This window comes from Clupea harengus, chromosome 24, assembly GCF_900700415.2.
Source record: "Clupea harengus chromosome 24, Ch_v2.0.2, whole genome shotgun sequence".
Classification (NCBI taxonomy): domain Eukaryota; kingdom Metazoa; phylum Chordata; class Actinopteri; order Clupeiformes; family Clupeidae; genus Clupea; species Clupea harengus.
This window is the reverse complement of record NC_045175.1, coordinates 11,866,693-11,872,887: the sequence shown is the minus strand read 5'-3', so window position 1 is coordinate 11,872,887 and position 6,195 is coordinate 11,866,693. Positions and strand designations below refer to the sequence as shown.

Sequence of the window (6,195 nt, the reverse complement as noted above, 5' to 3'; positions counted from 1 at the left end):
AGAAGAAGCATTATATTAACACCACAGAGTCAGATTAATACACTCACCTTCTAAAGGCTGGCAACGTGATGCTCTGGAAGTATACAGTAATTCACCAAGGATAGTTTGATCAAGTTTTTTTTTTTCAAAACAGAACTGAAGTCTAAAATGTCTGGATTTACTGAACCAACACAACTGCCCACTTCAGTGAAGCAGGAGATAAAAGAAGAAGAATGTGATAATTTCCTACAAGAGTATCTGTCTACATGTAAGACAGTGGAAGAAAAGCATAGAATGGATTGTGAATGCAAGACTGAAAAGAACACGTCACCCATCTTGACCTTGAAAGAAGAAAAGTATTCACCAATGGAAATCAAAGTTGAAGAAGAATTTGATTTAAGAGAAAATAATGACTTTGACTCTTCACCTACAAGTACGTTGCTTGTTTATTGTTATGTGTTATATATATATATATACTTGTATTTTAGAGAATGGCTAACTTGTGCTTCACAATATGAGACCTATTGAGAGAACATAGAACTGTGAATACCTTACTTATGGGATATTACCTGTAGTCTGCTGCATTCAAAGGAGAGAAAGTGTCTGTAATCATTTGTTCTGAAGCTCTGTTATTTATGTGTGTGTATCTCTGTTTATATTTACATTTAGGCTTCTGGTAGACACTTTTATCCAAAGTCATTTCCAAGTGATGTATATTTCTAACAAATAACCAATATATCAAAATACATATCAAATATATGTGCCAGTATTGTAGAAATTGCATACCAGAAAGAGGAGAAGAGGGAATATATTGTTTTATTTTTTTCTTCTTACAGGAGACATTCAAAGGATCCAATCTAACAAGAGTTGGAACTCTGAGGAAAAAAGAAACAAAGAGAGTCCCAATTGCTCACACCTAACCGAGCAGATGATGACACATACTGGAAAAAAAACACATGAGTGTTCTCAGTGTGGAAACTCCTTTAATGACACTTCTAGCCTCAAGCTACACCAGAGGATCCATACTGGGGAAAAGCTGCATCAGTGTTCTCAGTGTGGGAAGGCCTTTAGTAGAATTAATAATTTCAAGACACACCAGAGGATCCATACTGGGGAAAAGCCATATCAGTGTTCTCAGTGTGGAAAGGCCTTTAGCCAAATAGGTCATCTCAAGGCACACCAGAGGATCCATACTGGGGAAAAGCCGTATCAGTGTTCTCAGTGTGGAAAGGACTTTAGACACATGTCTGCTCTCAAGACACACCAGAGTATCCATACTGGGGAAAAGCCGTATCAGTGTTCTGAGTGTGTGAAGGCTTTTAGTACAATTGATTATCTCAAGACACACCAGAGGATCCATACTGGGGAAAAGCCGTTTCAGTGTTCTCAGTGTGGGAAGGTCTTTAGTAACATGTCTGCTCTCAAGACACATCAGAGGATCCACACTGGGGAAAAGCCGTATCAGTGTTCTCAGTGTGGAAAGGCCTTTCGCCAAATGGGTCATCTCAAGACACACCAGAGGACCCATACTGGGGAAAAGCCGTATTAGTGTTCTCAGTGTGGAAAGGCCTTTCGCCAAATAGGTCATCTCAAGACACACCAGAGGATCCACGGTTCTGTTGTGCTGCCCTGATTATACTTGATAAAGTTTTTACTTTCTTTAAATGTCTTTGGTTAAATGAGTTTTAAACAACATGTCATGTACATGATTAAGGCTAATTTCTTCATGCCTGAAGCATGTGTTGGGATAAGAGATTGAAACCTACGTTTTTCAAGTGTGTGACGGTGTTGGGGAGATATGTGTGTGCTTTTATACAAACTACAATCTACAAGCATCTAGTAGCGCATGTACAAGTAAAAGTAGTGTATGCATCAGCTGTCTAGATATGAGGCCATAAACAGATCATCATGTGAAGGCTTTGAGCTTGGCAACAGCTGAAATATGTGTTGAGTCTCGGGGCGGGGTGGGGGTGCACAGAAAGGGTGGGAGGGAACAAAGCATTGTCATTGTCAAAAGGGTACACAGACAAACATGGCTACCTCGAGAAAACAGACTCTGCACTCACTGTAGTAATCGGGTAGTGGAGGATGAGTTTCTTTTCCTGACAGAATGTAATAAGTACAACAACATCAGGGAAACCTACTTCTCAAGAACAGAAGATATTTGCTCTGGGTTTATAAAAATGAAAAGAGAATAAAATCAGTCCTAGGGGAAATGGGTGAATACAAAGACCTAATCTCCTAGTGTCTACTCTCCTGCCACATATTGAGAGAGACAATACCACATAACTGTAAATAATGAATAAAACATTAACATTTATTGTTGTTTTCTCTCTTTTCATTCGGTTAATTAAATAAATTTTTTACTGAAAGGTATGTCATTTTATTTTATACTATTTTTCATTTTACGATTTTTTACTTCATTTATTTGTCCATTATTATTACTCACACAACCCATTGCCATGCTAGTTTCTTCACGAAGAAGACTGATTGACCAGAATTTAATTGTCCAGACACATTAGGAAATACACACAGGAGAAAAGGCCTGTTAGGGTTCTCAGTGTGGAATGGCTTTTAATCAAAAGTGTCATGTGAAGAAGTATTGAAAGATACAAACAGGAAAAGTGCCCCATCAGTGGAGTGCAAGTGACGAGAGATTCCCTGCACCCTAAAACCTTATCCCCTAATGCTCATCATTTTTTAAATCTAACAGTAATGCTAAAGGTTCATCAGAGGATTCACTTTGGAGAAAATCTGTAGGAGTCCTCTACATGTGGGAAAAGCTTCAGAACTGAATGATTTTGGGACCATGTGTCTCTACAGTCACTGTTATTTAGTGTGACCCATGTCAGGTAGGCCTGGAGATTAACACCTTCTACTGTCAGACAAAGGATACTTAAACTGAGACTTTCTTCCTTCTAATCAGAGAAGTTGATGATCTACTTGTGAAACCATTGCCTGACAAGTCTGAAATGTAAATCTCAAAATCAGAGTCTCAAATGCTGATTAAACAGCATATTTTTAAATGAACAGTAAGGATTTCAGTACTACCATAAGCTCAGTATGAAGCGTTACATCTACAAACAATCTAATTGGACACAAGTGTTTGAGACATTAGTGTGCAATGAGGATGTAGTATGATGCCACTTTGGCCGAAAATACACTGCAGGGGAGCACTGGGGCCAGGCACTGCTAAGACCCTGATGGCCAATGACCATATCAGACAAAGCACTGCTGATAGCCTCATGTTGAGGATAAGTTGCTTTCTAAAACTTTTGCATTTTGTCAATGTTTTTTTTTGTTGGAGTACTGCCAAGAATGAAGCTATTATTATTAATGTGAGTTACATATGCTCTTGTGGTATTTTTAGAGTAAGATACATTATCATATGAGGTCAATACCCTTGAATTGTAGTTGAGTTGGATGCACCACTGCCATCCACAGTAAGGCAAAAACAGATGAGAAGTAAAGTATTCAGAATTAACTTGGGTAAATGTCTGGGATTCTGGTGCAAATGATAATGTCCTGTGTACTCACAAAAATGATTTTTTTTTAGGTCCAATGAATTCTATGTAATTCCATTATTTTTTAAGTGGAGCTTCACACTGGTATGTAAGGTCTGATATTAAACTTCCTCTCTATCCTTATATCAATATGATAGACACACACACAAAACACACATGCTAAATAAATACTTACCTACAGTATGCATAGAGTATAAACAAGCTTAGACAGAATGGAAGCTTCCTTCAGTTTACCAGCCCACCCCCATCTTCACTCTCCTTCCCCATCACATTTCAGTTCACACCCCCAGCCCCCTACTACACTCCTTTGTGGAGTTTCTGCAGGCTGAGCTATGGCCATGCCCACCTGAAGACTATCAGAGGTGTAAACGGTTCTCATAGACATGTAATTCCTGCCCATAACCCTTTGTCATGCTAGTTTGCATTTCAAAAGCTCCTGCACCTGATTGGCTAGGTTTGAATCCAGGAAGATAATAGGTCAGGCAGAAGAAGCATTATATTAACCCCACAGCGTGGAGTCAGATTAATACACTCACATTTTAAAGGCTGGCACTGTGATGCTCTGGAAGTATACTGTAGGTGTAATTCACCAAGGATAGTTTGATCAAGTTTTTTTTTCCAAAACAGAACTGAAGTCTGAAATGTCTGGATTTACTGAACCAACACAACTGCCCACTTCAGTGAAGCCGGAGATAAAAGAAGAAGAATTTGATGATTTCCTACAAGAGTATCTGTCTACATGTAAGACAGTGGAAGAAAAGCATAGAATGGATTGTGAATGCAAGACTGAAAAGAACACGTCACCCATCTTGACCTTGAAAGAAGAAAAGTATTCACCAATGGAAATCAAAGTTGAAGAAGAATTTGATTTAAGAGAAAATTATGACTTGAGTCTTCACCTACACGTAAGTTGCTTGTTTATTGTTATGTGTTATGTATATATATACACTACTTGAATTTTAAAGAATGGCTAACTTGTGCTTCACAATATGAGACCTATTCAGAGAACACAGAAATGTGAATAGCTTACTTATGGGATACTACCTGTAGTCTGCTGCAATCAAAGGAGAAAAAGTGGCTGCAATCATTTGTTCTGAAGCTCTGTTATTCATGTGTGTGTATCTCTGTTTATATTTACATTTAGGCTCTTGGTAGACATCCAAGTGATGTACATTTCTAACAAATAACCAATATATCAAAATACATATCAAATATATGTGCCAGTATTGTAGAAATTGCAAGAGGAGAAGAGAGAATATATTGTTTCATTTTTTTTCTTCTTAAAATATTACAGGAGACATTCAAAGGATCCAATCTAACAAGAAATGGAACTCTGAGAAAAAAAAAACAAAGATAGAAGTCACAATCGCTCACACCTAACGAGCGATATGAGATCACGAACTAAAAACACATGAGTGTTCTCAGTGTGGAAGGTCTTTAGCACATGTCATCTCAAGACACACCAGAGGATCCATACTGGGGAAAAGCCGTATCAGTGTTCTCAGTGTGGAAGGTTTCACATGGTCTGATCTCAAGAACACAGAGGATCCATACTGGGGAAAAGCCGTATCAGTGTTCTCAGTGTGGAAAGGTTTAGCACATGTCTGATCTCAAGAACACCAGAGGATCCATACTGGGGAAAAGCCATATCAGTGTTCTCAGTGTGGGAAGGCCTTTAGTACAAATGATATTTAAGACACACCAGAGGATCCATACTGGGGAAAAGCCATATCAGTGTTCTTGTGGAAGTTTCAAGACAAACATCTCACCTCCATCAGATCAACATCTGGAGAAAAGCCATCAGTGTTCAGAGTGTGGGAAGGTCTTTAGTCCATGTCTGCTCTCAAGGTACACCAGAGGATCCATACTGGGGAAAAGCCGTATCAGTGTTCTCAGTGTGGAAAGGCCTTTCGCCAAATGGGTACTCTCAAGAGACACCATAGGATCCACGGTTCTGATGTGCTGCCCTGATAATACTTGATAAAGTTTTTACTTTCTTTAAATGTCTTTGGTTAAAAGAGTTTAAAAAAAATGTATGTACATGATTAAGGCTAATTTCTTCATGCCTGAAGCATGTGTTGGGATAGAGATTGAAACCTAAGTTTTTCAAGTGTGTGATGGTGTTGAGGAGGGGTGTGTGTGCTTGTATACAAACTTCAATCTACAAGCATCTACTAGTGCATGTACAAGTAAAAGTAGTGTATGCATCAGCTGTCTAGATATGAGGCCATAAACAGATCATCATGTGAAGGCTGTGAGCTTGGCAACAGCTGAAATATGTGTTGAGTCTCGGGGCGGGGTGGGGGTGCACAGAAAGGGTGGTAGGGAACAAAGCATTGTCGTTGTCAAAAGGGTACACAGACAAACATAGCTACCTCGAGAAAACAGACTCTGCACTCACTGTAGTAATCGGGTAGTGGAGGATGAGTTTCTTTTCCTGACAGAATGTAATAAGTACAACAACATCAGGGAAACCTACTTCTCAAGAACAGAAGATATTTGCTCTGGGTTTATAAAAATGAAAAGAGAAGAAAAATCACTCCTATGGGAAATAGGTGAATACATAGACCTAGTCTCCTAGTGTCTACTCTCCTGCCACATATTGAGAGAGAATACCACATAACTGTAAATAATGAATAACACATTAACATTTATTGTTGTTTTTTTGTTTTGTTTCATTTGGTACATTACA

At 38.7% G+C, this 6,195-nt stretch overlaps 1 pseudogene; it reads left to right on the top strand.

Moving 5' to 3' along the window:
* The first annotated feature begins 273 nt into the window (after positions 1-273).
* LOC116219061 lies at positions 274-5,198 on the top strand (annotated as a pseudogene).
* Positions 5,199-6,195: the final 997 nt, after the last annotated feature.